The sequence below is a fragment of the Panulirus ornatus genome, chromosome 14 (assembly GCF_036320965.1).
Source record: "Panulirus ornatus isolate Po-2019 chromosome 14, ASM3632096v1, whole genome shotgun sequence".
Classification (NCBI taxonomy): domain Eukaryota; kingdom Metazoa; phylum Arthropoda; class Malacostraca; order Decapoda; family Palinuridae; genus Panulirus; species Panulirus ornatus.
The window spans coordinates 4278559-4292626 of record NC_092237.1 but is presented as its reverse complement, the minus strand read 5'-3'; the positions used below and the strand labels follow the sequence as shown (position 1 = coordinate 4292626).

General features: G+C 44.4%; 1 protein-coding gene across 5 annotated transcripts in view; it reads right to left on the bottom strand.

Moving 5' to 3' along the window:
• Positions 1 to 14068, bottom strand: part of LOC139753190 (oxysterol-binding protein-related protein 9) — an 89654-nt gene that overhangs the window by 46848 nt on the left and 28738 nt on the right. The gene's annotated exons all lie outside the window — the stretch shown is intronic.

Here is a 14068-nt window from a genome sequence, read left to right as displayed (position 1 = left end):
CTCGCATACGCTTACCATCCTCACACTCTCGGAGCTTTAGAGACCAATAAAATCAAACTCGATTCACAATCACGAAACCTGGTGTCCAATCAGTGAAAATTATCCAATTGGGTAAGAGATTCCCTATCGAATACTCATTGGATTAAGATCGAACACCTGACGGAAACTAACGAAGAAAGGCCTTACGCGAGATCAAGGTCATGATTTAATAAGTTTTATATTTCCGGATCCAAGCTGACAACTTCAACCTGCGGATTGAAGCTATAGTGTTAGCGATGATATAGAGGCTTAATGGTACGAGTGATGTTGAGGGTACAGTGGTAGTGATGATGCAGAGTTGATAGTGATAATAGTGCATACAGTACGATAGAGGTATTAAGTACACAAGACCCACAGAATATGGCAGTACTAGCGTACGTGACATTTACAAGTAGCAATGGTGGTGGTGGTGGTGGTGGTAGTGGTAGTGTAGTGTGTATGGCTGAGCGGGCAATACGACTAGGGTGTCGGTGGCGTGGCTGGGAGAGGGTCAGTAGGCCAGACTGGTCCCGGGCGGGCAGGGTAACCGCCGCACGGAGCCGGGACATTAAAGCTATACTGTCCCCTTGACCTACCCAGCACAGCCTCCGGTAATCCAGCCAACCCCAGGTCCCACAGTCGACCCTTAGAGCTGAACAATGCGAGATATGTTACAAGAATTATACGGAAAGAAATCCCATCCCGCCTTTGCTTAAGGTTGGTAACACACACGGCAAATGCTACGTTATCTTTAAAAACTGTGGAAGATGCTGTCCCGGAAGAACGGTAGGGGAGGAGGAAGGTAGTGCTGTGAGTGTGGATGAGTGGGAGGGGGAGCTCTGAAAGAGAGGAGCGGAGGCGAGTGTGTGGGTGGAAGTGAAGGTGGAGAGATGAGGAGACTTGGTGAACGAAGTAGATAACAACAAAGGATAGGCACAATAAAAGGTATGAATAAGCTGAAAACAATATTAAGTAGAGGAACAAGTTAGTAAGAACCGAAGTGTGGAGAAGAGAGAGGGAGTGGAGGAGGATGGCGGTGGCGGGCGGTCGTGCGTGCAGTGGAGTGGAGGTGGAGGGAGGCGGCAACATGAGAGCGTGGGTGGGCTGGCGTCTGTCACCCGCCGTGCTACCAACCCCATCATCAGTTCCGGACAGAGCCTTATCATCAGATCCATAAACACTCCCAGAGGCATTAATTACCCTATTATTACTCTATATCCTCATCTTTCTTATAACACGAAGCCCTCTGGTCCATCACAGGAGGTAAACCAAGCGTATACCTTCACACGCAGGGAACAATGGTGGCCGACAGGCCCTCAGTCTAAACTGCCCACCCTTCAAGTCGATGCTTCCAACGTTCTGCGGAGCCAAACAGTTTTGTGGGTCACCAGCAAATGCAGCCGTTACAGATACAAATCTCTCCAAGCCGTTGAAAATATAACTCATGATGCTAAAAATATTTCGCTGTTCTTGAGGGAGAAACTTCACTACGGTGTGTTAAATGCACCAGAGAGGACAACACTGACAACCTCCCCCGCCTCCATGTTCTCACATGCGTGTACACAGCGGACATCCTTCGCCCCCCATAACCCCCCACCCTCCCAACTGCAACAACGCTTCCCCCCCTGCCACTCCATCCTCTGCCTTCTCCCAGCAAGCAAGCACCCAGTTACGCACGCACACACGAACATACTAATTCATACAAAAATGCAAGCTCGACCACAAACATTCACACTCACGCACAAATACATAACAAGTCCCTCTTTCAAGAGTGGATGATTCCGGATGGCTTTGAGATTTCAACTGACACTGAATTATAATCATCCTGTACCACAATTGCACTTACAACTGACGTAACCAAAGTAAACATTAGGCTTCAAGAGGACACGTTTAAGTAAAGCGATTCATACCATCAAGACATGTTTGGTAATATGGTACGGCTTGGGTTAGCTAGTCCTTCCCTAACCTGAGCTAATTTAAAACTGGAAATTTACTAATTATCCTTGATGATTTCCAACATCACTTTGCAGTCTCGTAAGAAATCATTTAATATTTTTTTTTTTTGTAACCAGCCAGCAAGCTATGATAAGCGTATCTTAAAGGGCTCGTGCAAACTGTTTCCATTATTTATCATATCTTCTGCAACATTCAACACGTTTCAGTGTAATGCTCATCAAATTCCAGATCATCTTATTCGTCCGACAGACCTACCTTATGAGTTCAAATTTGCTAAACGTGCCACACCCGGCTATCTTTTTGTTTTTCGTTTTCCAAACTACTTTACGACACCTACAAATTCTACGGAATCTTGAAGCTTATTCCACTTACAGTTGATATTGACTTACCATGTGTAAAGTCACTTAAATTGGTAACAAGAAACTCATTCTAGCAGGGTTGCCGCTCGTAGCCTGGACACCGTTATGCTAACGGATGGTGCGCTTGAAATTAATGACCATCTCCTTTCTACCAACTTTGCAACCTTGCCGCAAAATGCAATTCTTTGTTACTCAAGGCTCTGGTTAAGTTAAAGGTGCCATAACGTCTGATGGATGGCAGGAACTTAGCATTCCTTGGTTGCGTGTGGTCAGTGATTCCACCAACACGAAGGTCCGTCCGTAAATACAGCGACTTTCTATACTGGTGTCTTATTATGGTAACTGCCAGCCCTGCCAGCTTCCCCGAACCATTACTGTAAACCACCATATCAAAGTAATTACGTCAACTAATCCCACTTTAATTATCGAGTTCGCAAATAATTTTCTAAGCAAAAACATCACATTTATATAGAGGAAAACCAATGATTAATAAATACATCGCAGAATATTCTTACACACACACACACACATATATATATATATATATATATATATATATATATATATATATATATATATATATATATATATATATATATGCAATTTCAATACACAAACGTATACTTACAGTCATGCAAGCACATGGCACATGTTAACATAAACACGCACATGCACACTAAACACACAAAGAGTATCAAAGGGTATGTGCATGAACGTATCACAGAGCCTGAGAGGAAATTTATCTCCCACTCCCACACCCCTTGCCTTCAGAGATAATAATACCCCAGGTACAAAACGTTTTCTCTCTTTTCAAAATGTCAACACCGTGTGACAGCTGGCGGACGCTGGCTCTGGCTCCCCATCCCCCACCCTTCCATCTCCCGCCAACTCCAACACATCCACATCTTTACCCCCCCTCCTCCCACCAACAAACTTTACAACAATGCCGCCACAAAAAATACCTGACGGCCGACCGTCGTGTTCCCGTCAACCCGAATCCGCTACTTCACACACCATCCGGTTAATTACTGGACGGTGGCCAAAATACCCCTCCCCCCATTACCAGCTTCGTGATGATCGCGTCCCCAAACACACACCTTTAGCAAAACGGCAGTACCCTGAACACGACGGTACGAGCACAGTACGACGCTGGAGACCCTTGAAACACGACGGTATGAGTCTTAAGTGTGGTGACCTGGCCCTTATAAACTGATGCCTGTGGGCCAGGTCCAAAATATCAAGCCATCATACCACAGGTTATACAGTAGTGCTCAAGGGCCTAACATGATGGCTCTAGTTACTAGATACTCTCGTATCTATATATTTACGTCAACCACTATGATGTACACTTCCGCAAACAATGCGAAGAGTGCAGACTCCATTATTTTTTTTTTAAGTTACAGTAACAGAAGCTGAATCAATTAATCAATAAACTGTTACATCGCTGTATTTCGAAGTAACACATTCAAGTGATACTTCAGCTCACAATTTATTCATTTGCCCATTTCTTGTGATTCCAATATGAAGGGTACACGTTACTAATTCATAGTAACACTAGCTTCTGGCTGAAATTTAACTCTGAAGATAAATGAGGAGTAAAATAATTCACAAATTTGTGCTAATCTGTCGTCGATATCACCTCGCATGCGTATCGCCATCATGCACTGCGTATCGCGTTCAGGCATATCGCATCAGGCACCGCTTGGGGACCACCATCACCCATCTCTTGTATAAATTCAGAGGAACCTTCAACAACTCCTGAAGGTCAGACGAACACGTCCACATAGATCTCCCTCTACCAGAACACCGGTACCCAACTATTCCAATCAGTTCAGTTTAAACCTTCCACCATCTCAAGCCACGAATATGGATATAGTGGACGGCATGCAATCCTAACTACATAACACTACCACGGAGTCCGTTGATGGGCGCGATCGCTCGTTCTTTCTAAGTTGTTGATGGGCGCGATCGCTCGTTCTAAGTTCAAGTTGAACGTGAGAGTGTGTCAGCGTGATATAGTTTAACCTCTAATGTCTCAGGAACAACACGGGGAACAGCCACTTCTTGTCACGATCAAACTTTCAACTTGACATAGGTGGATACCACATTAGATCATGAAGCAGAACTGGCCTAATATGACTAATGATCAAGGCGCCGCTCTTAAAAAAATCCTCCTGCCTAGCCTAGCTTATCAGCCACACTGTATTTACAGCGAACGTCCCTCGCTAGCATACACTTCAAGGCGCCTGCTGTCAATTTACGACTGTTACAACTTCCCATTCTTACATCGAAATATACTGTTTGTATTTACAAGGCGGTATCTACGGATCTGGCCGTTATTTTTGGCTTTGTTTAATCTATTCCATCCCGTCCAGCACCATAGCCGTAACGCTCCACTTACACCTGCCCCGTTCCTTTTCTTTCAGCTACGTTCTAACCACCCTCATCTCGCACGGTAACTGATGAAATTTCTCACTAACCTTGACAGCCAACCCATCAGGGCTCCCGCTTCGCCAGGGTTTCCCTAATAAGTGCCTAGTACTAAACTTCATGAGGCAAACCTAATTATCTTCCCTTCTGAGGAACAAAGGTTGAAATAATGAGAGGAAACTAGGGGTGTTCCAAGTAAATGAAAGGCACGTTTCTTTGGCTCACTGTTGGTAGGGCTCACTCTGATATCAGCCCCCATCTCGTTCCGTTTCACCTTCCCCGTTCATTAGTCCGTCTCTTTGCGGGGATCCCCGCTAACCAAAGGTCACCAGGCAATAAAACTAAGGTCCCGGGAGGACAAAACATTACCTCGGCCCTGGTCTCCAGCCATCTATCCCAGGGTCACGTTCAACCACCCCCATAGCGGCACACCATTTTCGAAAAATAAAGGCGCACGAACACCTTACTCGCTTATACATAAGGGTCTATCTTTACTGTGCAATAGCAAGAGTGTTTATAATGAATGATCCCCTGCATTTAGCTCTGCAGATAACCCTGACCTTTGACCCAAACCTCCAAAGATTAGTACTTTATACTTAAGTAACTGTAGTGTAATTCGAAACCACATCTAATGAACAAATCACGAGTTATTGTGCACGCAATCATCTCGTAGCACTTTAGTATCCTATACACTAAGACCTCGACCTTTGACCCTCGACATCGAAAACTTGACCCATGGACAAAACTCTGTCGTACTGCTTGCGGTACAAGATTGTGTTACATCCAACCCCCCACGTCATGATGAGCATACGATGTTGGGATACAGGAATGGACCCGGCCAAGCAAATATGTCCCTCCGCTTTGCACAGGAAACATAATATACCTCCACCACTTTTTCTATCTTTCTCAGTCTTAGTACCATGAACATTTCCATACAATCCCTCTCCAGCCATAAAAAAGATCAAATAAATTTCCTTGTAATTTTTTTTCACTCAGAACAAAATCCATACCGTGTTACAGCAGACCACTGACACCAGTGGGAAATAAATCATACCAGAATTGCTCGTGAAGGCTCAGGTTTTTACCCTTCAAATCCTCATGGAGATAAAGTAACGGTCTGAGAGCTGGGTGGAAAGACAATGAGTTAACGAGACAGCTAGAAGGTGATGGAAAGACAGCGAAACAGTGAAGCTGTAAAACCCATGAGGTAAAAGGACAAAAATGTGGTGGTGACAAATGGAGAGTTGAGGGAGAGGTGGATGGTAAGAACGTCCAGCGAGATCATGAGGTCACGTGAGAGCCGAGGTCAGCACGACCTCCCTCATGGCACTGAGATAATGAAGTAGTTCCGAGGTAATGGTACGACGATGTGCTATTTGTCTCAGGTATGTGGGGAATACCTAAAAGTGCCAGCTTCAGGGCAATGCCACACCAATGACACTGTGTACTGGTCTTGTGTAAATAAGAGCTTATCAGGGCACCAAGCACGTTCAAACACATACACAAACAATAACACACACACATGCATAACCACACGAACATGAAAATATACACAATCCACGTATAAATTTACATAAGCACAAGAAAAGACAAGCAAGATTCTTTCTCACTCTCGCTCTTACATACATGCACACAGGTCCCTGTTAAGTATACACAATAAACATGACTGGTTTAACTGCCCTATTTACAATAAATCACCCCGAAAATATAAACGTATATTTCTCTTGCTCTGTCCAAAACAGCAAGGGATATTTGGGTCCTAAACCTAGGACGCCCAAAATCCTTATGACAGGGAATGAGAGTATTCTGGGGAACGGGTCCACCTGGGCTTCCCAGAGACAAGCCTCTTGAGGGTTTCCGAACGCGTGCAGAGTTCCTGAGCAACGGCTTAGGTTTCATCAGCAATTGTGGCCGGGTTTCTCATCAACAGATGCAAAGATTTAATGGAAAAAGGTAAAGGGGGCTTCACGGCAACGGCAGTGGGGTTTCTACGCAACGGGTACGGGGTTTCAGACCAACGAGTCTCTGGTTTCAGAGCAATAACTTCGTTTCTGAACAAGAGATTGGGATACCCAGCCACAAAAGTTTTAACACCAACGGGGGTTCGACCTGAGGCTTCACAAAGTTACAGTAAGGCTCCATGAAAATACGATTCTATCTGAGGTTTCAGAAAGGTCTGGAAGGGTTTCAGGGATGGCAGCGGCGGAGACAGGATCCACCAACACCACAGCGGAAGCGCAGACGAAGGCACTGAAGGACCCCGGCAGAACAGGACAGGAAGAGAAACCGTGTTCGACGATAAGGGTAATCAATATCCCGGATGCCAGGCTACTGGCTTCCCGGGACTACGACCTTCTTCCCACCTCCCACCACACACACGCACACACAAAACCAAGGTCATCAGATCAAGAGGTCAAACACAACAAGGTCACTGAGATCACAGGAAACCCGTACTGACGGATTGCTGACATGAACCAATGTGATCTGGACGATGGTACATGGTGCGAGGGACTGCGGGAGAGTGGGGGTGGTACGGTACAGTCTATGGTACTACTGTACGGTGCATGGTACGTGCGGGATAAAGGACCTGGGACACACACACACACACACACACACACACACACACGGCACCAAGACACACCACCCCTGCCTCATGTACAGTTCGCCTAGTGCTTTTACCTCACCCGGACGGACGTGGTTCCTCTTTCACGTGAACGCCTAGGGCAAGGACACGTCCAACGCCAGCCATATTGGCAAGGAACACCCGTTATGGACTCCCTGATGTCACCCTCAAAAAGGCATCCCCAGAGAAGGAACCCCCAACGAAGAACCCCAACAAGACTCCGTGAACAACCAACTTTCAAAAAGGGAATCTTAACATAAAAATTCCTAAACAAAGAACCTCAACCAGAGATCCTAAACAAGGACCCCTACCAAGCACGGCACTCACAACAAAGAAACCCATGACCAGGAGCCCACCAAACGAGGAACCCTAGACACGATATCTACACGAAACCCACTTCAACAATACCCACAATAAACCCCTACAAGAAGAAGCCCACAGAAGGCATCCACAAGGAACCGCTCCCCAACCCTACCAAACAGGGAATCTCCGTCAAGCAGCCCCACATATCTGTAGCCTCCGAACCTCTCCTACGCCAGCCTTATGACCCAGTGCGGCGGCAGGAGGAGGAGGAGGCTGGTCGCTCCTGTGGGAGGGAGGGGCTGCTCCCGTGGGAGAGAGGAGTGGGAGGGAGGGAGGCAGGTACTTGATCAATACGACCAATGCTACCCTAGGAGGGGGTAGGGGGAGGGACGCCCGACCCTAACCCCTTTCTTATTTAATATTACTACGGTACCGTTGTACCGTCTCACTACTGTACCGTTATATCGTCTTACTACTGTACAATTGTACCCTCTCACTACTGTACAGTTGTACGACCTCACTACAGTACCGTCGTACCGTCTTACTATTGTACCATTGTAACGTCTCTACCGTTGTACCGTCTCACTACTGTGCCGTCTTACTACTGTCCCGCTGTGCACCATCTTACTACTGTATCACTGTACCGTCTTACTACGGTACCGTTGTGCCACCTCCTCAGCCATGCTACAGACTTGAGTGAGCCAAAGTTCTGTATCTATACCTCAACCTGCATGGTGACACGACATGCATACACCAGCAAACACCGCCACGCATACATCAGCATGCAAAGCTATCCATAGACCGGCATACACCCCAAGAATACACCATCAAAAACCATGCATACACCTTACAGCGGTGCATACACTAGTATACACCGGTATATACACAAGCATATACCACCATGCAAGCAAGAGTATACACAATCAATCATACACAGCCATGAATACACCAGTATACACAGCCATGCATACACCAGTATAGACAGCCTTGCATACACCAGTATACACCACCACACATACACCAGTTCACACCACCATGCTTATACAAGTATACACCTCCATGCACAAACCAGTATATACCAGTGCACACTGCCATGCATGAATCAATATACACCACCATGAATACGCCACCATACACCACCTTGAATACATCAGTATACACCCCCACGCACACATACAAAAGCGTAAGCAGGCACGCATACATGCATGGAAATACTGACAAATGAAACTACACAAGCTACCGTGGTGCAGTGGTTATCGTTGCGTCCAACCTATCTAACGGGCCAGATCTGAGTTCGATTCCCGGAGGGGGCAACCGACTTGCGTACGCTGGTGTGTGCGTGTGTACATAAGGAAAAGAAATGGTATACATGAAAGGCTGACAAGCTGGGCAACACGAGTGCAAAACTATTTCCGCACACAAACATTGAAGAGAGAAGAGTGAGGGGTGACCTAATCACTTTTTTTTTTTTTTTATCAGCTTGATAATGTTGAAGTCTTTGTGCGATGCTGGGATGGAGCGACCAGATCCCATAACTTGTACAGTTCTCAAATAGGAATAATATGTAAATGGAATAAAATGAATGAGGAAATGGTAAACATGGACAGCATTCTGAAGTTTAAAAAGTTGTATAATTGTAGCGAATGTACAAAAGATGAAGCCCCACGAGTGCAAAACTCCCTCTCCGTACAGCATATAATTACAATTAATAAAAATACTGACCTTCCACCATACGCCAACACAAAAAATTATGAAAAATAAACATATAAGACGGCGTCATATACACTGCCTGCTGACACCCACACACTATAAACACGCTAACATACACAGCCACACACTCATACGTACACGTGCCTTCACACACACTTATACTTTTATAGCACCAGCTGTGGGTAAATGGAGTAATCCGAGATATGAAACTGTGAATGAGAACAGCAAACAGTTTGAAAAACTGTACGATGAATGTTCAAGAGATGAGGCCCCATGAGTGTAAAAGTTGCTCTCCGTACCGTCTAAACAGGCTATTACAAATTGATGTTTACACACACACACACAGACCAACCCCATCGCACTACTGCCAGGATGGCTACAGACACTGCAACAGAACCGTTAATCTCTTTCCCCTCATACACTCCTTCTGTCTCTCCCTCCTTGTATAAATCTCCCGCCCACCCCCCTCAACACCAGACACAGCTGAGGCATCAACAATCCTAACACCCACAGCAGCAATAGCGCCCACAGTGGGCCAGAGAAAAGGGAGGAAGGTCCTCCATACACACAACAAATACGTCCCTTAAGTGCGGCACAGACCCAGCGGAGGGGATTGCCTCTGGTTATACTATTTCTCGTTAAATGATTTCCACTCAGAGGATCCTCAATGTAATTCAAAGTTTCTATATCGATGTTATCAAAAACTTTTGTCTTGAGAACTATCAAGGTAACCCGAGGCACTTCGCTTTTGTGAAGACAGTGGTCTTAATCTTTCCTCATAAGGTTTCTTTTCTCAGCTCATATATTGGTATCTTCGCCCTTTCCTTCTCGCTCTTTAAGCCTCTCATGGTCTTTTTGAAAATGGAGAGAAAAACTGTATTCAGAACTAAGTGCTACATTTAGTTAAATAGGCTCAATATGGATTATTGCAAGCTTTATTACAGCCTTATTGATGTGTTAAGGAGGGTTAAAATGGACTATGGTAAGCTTTAATTACGGCCTTATTAATGACTTAGAGGATAAATATGGTTTGATACCTTTTTTTATAATGGTCTCAATAGTGAGTTCCAGTCGGTCAATATGGTTTCAGGCATCTTTTATAGGTATTTGCTCACAAAGAACCTTAACACGTAAATGTCTGACCTGCGGTAATCCTGCACTTCGCTTGTACCTCGAACACTAACCTTGTAACCTCATACAAGAGAAGTCTCACCTCTTACAGCATTAACCTACTAAAGTCTCATCTCTTGTAGTCTTGCCTTTTAAGTTTCATCCCCTACAGCATTACGAGTCTCACACCCCACGAAGCCTTTCTCTAACCTCTACAAACATTACCTTGAAAGGTCTTTCCCCTGGTAACCTCACGCACTGAACAGTTCTGCTCCTCATGGCTTCTCCCTACAGACCTATGATGTCATCTTACCCATACAAGTCTCATCACTTATCCCTTGGGTCTATTAATCTCATCTCCCACACTGTGGTGGACGAACAGTTTCCCGAACGGTTTAGCTTCAATGATGAACTAAATACGTGACTTTAAACTTCACTTAAGGATAACCTAAAGCGACTCCTTTGAGGAATTAATCCCCGGTCTTTTCCGTAGAGCAAATGCTCATACCCAGTCGGCAAATCCACCAATCATCGCGATGTCCGACTCTGAGAGAGCGTATTCGGATACGTTGGCATGACTTGGCCTCAGCTTCATTACATGTCGATTCACATAATACTGAAAAAGTATACCAAAAACTTTAACTGGAAATCCATATTTTGTCATCCACAAAATACAAGCAATGCATCATACTATTAGGCGTTAGCCAACACTTCCTTTCTTTAAGGATCTCCACACGAGACAGTCTCTAACTACAATCATATTTCAAATACAATACATTACTGAAAGAGATTCTGGACTCTTAGCTTCCTAACTTGCATACAAGTATCTATCCTCTACGAACTGTGGAAGTCGTTACCCATATGTATTTCTTGTCAGGAATGGCCCTCAAGTGGAAACATCTTTTCAACGCCCTTAAAGTTGAAATTAAAAGACTTTCAACTACAACAATAAATGACGTCCACGAAATCATCTCCATTACCTAGCAACGATGAAACCTGAAAAGATCTTTCAAAGCCCTTACCCTTCCATCCTTTCATTTCTATCAACTGACCATGCCCAAGAACAAATGACATATCCTTGTTACAGTTGCATACTGACTTGAAAATGAGCCACGGACAACAGATAGACATTTCGCCCAATACATGCACATTAATATACTTTCCCATACCTAGTTACGTCTCGGATGAGTGCATGTGAAGTCTAAAGACAGCTCGAGTTAAACCCTTGAGCACGACCCTCTGACAGCGGTACCATTCCTAAGGGTCATACCACCATGATCAAGTTGTATTCTAGATATACTGGTGTATGCAGCCTCAGCGATGTCAGCATAAGTACCGAATTCCCAGGTACAGAGAGTTGGTATATCAATGCAAAGAAATAATGTTACTATGCCTGGCGAGGAATAACAAGGAAGCCCAAACCTTGTCGGAAAGCGAGATTAGGCCTATAAGACGAGGCCTAACAAAGCTGAGGATAAGCCTGATGGAAGCTCCGAGGCTTGAGGTACAGTACAGAAACAAGAGGCCAGGCCGAATAAAACAAAGGGTAAGACACATTAAATACGAGCTAGGCTTACTACCAGCAGCATTAACGCTGTACAGGGAACTTTCAGATGGAAAATTGTGCATACACGCGCTGATATGGTTTTGCTACCCCATTTCATGTATTTCTGATCCCAGAAATATGAGTTACACACCACAAATCAACACAAAATCAATTTCAGGAGCATTTCCGCCACAACGGGTGTCCCGGAGCACAACTATAGGAACGTTGGGCACAATTGTTTAAGTACGATGGTATGAAATTTAGATACGAAGGAAGGGCTTCGAAAGTTACGCCAACATACCTAGGGGTCGTCATACTGTCCTGCTTTGAGGGTTAGCAAACATGTAACCTCCCAGACAACCAACTCAAGAAATATGAGTTACACACCACAAATCAACACAAAATCAATTTCAGGAGCATTTCCGCCACAACGGGTGTCCCGGAGCACAACTATAGGAACGTTGGGCACAATTGTTTAAGTACGATGGTATGAAATTTAGATACGAAGGAAGGGCTTCGAAAGTTACGCCAACATACCTAGGGGTCGTCATACTGTCCTGCTTTGAGGGTTAGCAAACATGTAACCTCCCAGACAACCAACTCAAGAAAATAAGCCAGCTCTATCTTTGGAAGACACATGACATTTCACTTCACGCTCTCCAGGGGTATAGCATATTCGACTAGGAAGAAAAATCTTACAATCTAGTACAGCGATATAGGTAGAACCAATGGCGCTAGAGATTCAAAAAATTTAGAACTCCATAATACAATCTGCATACAGTCAAACTATGATAAATAGAACACTGAAATATGTTTCAATCAACTCCAGGGTTTCGAACAAGCGAGAGCGGATGGCGTGAATCAACACATTCTCTCGTGAGTAATCACTAACATGAACACGTAAAAAATCATATTCATCTGGCAGAATATAAGTTTTGCACTTGCTTTCACTTCCATAACATGCAGAAAAAAAGCTGGAGGGCATATACATACTGGTACAAATGAATGAAATGACTACCTGAAGGACCATGGGGTGTCCACGGCAGCAAGAGGCTCACAGCTCGTCATCTCCCGCTCTCCAAAATTAGCACTATAAAACACCTTAGGTTCACAAAACAGCACCAGACCACCGCCCACTTATCACATATTAACACCAGGAGTATCTACACTGCGGGTCTATCACATAAAATGATGGGTGTGTGAGGTATTCATCCGAGTCGACACTACTGGTCTATCTATAAAATATTAAATTAAAGCGATAATTCATTGTTAAAACACTTCGGATTTAACGAAGAGATGTTGCTCATCCAAATAAACACAAGCCCATCCTCAAGTTTATCACGTTCTACGAAAGTGAATTTTTAACACTGGTTAACAACGATGATTCATTATATCAATCAATAACCACTGTCCACCATCCAAAACACCATTTTAACGAAACTCGTTGTCTTTCAATAACTGTTAGCACCACTGATTCACCACATATACTAATCACTGACTAACTTTTACTAAAACCTTATATAACACTGCTGGACAATCCTTTTGAATTTACTATCAAGAACTGGACCGCACTTGCTAACCATCCGTTCGTTTAATTGTTAACAATCAACATATATGTATTCACCAGCGACGACACAGGTGACTCTCCTTAACACAATGGCAATTTTCACAATCAACATAGTTAACATAGGGAGTTGTCAGCGTTCACCAAACCATCTTACGTATCGCAACCTGTCGTGGACTCTATGCTGCCTCCAAGACACCATACCAGCAAGCAGTGTCATGTTCCAATAACCACTTCGACGTTAGAGCGAATGAATGCTGCATTGCAGAAACTACTACATACACTGAACAAAGAACTGGGTTTCCCAAAATGACAAATTCAGAACATAAGATTAACGTTCCTACAGAGAAGGTAAGGCAAGCCGTGGTGTTCTGTGCAGCACTGCTAAGGGATGCGGCAGTGGAAGTGGTACAAAGATTACACGCAAATCATCAAGAGTTCCAAAAATA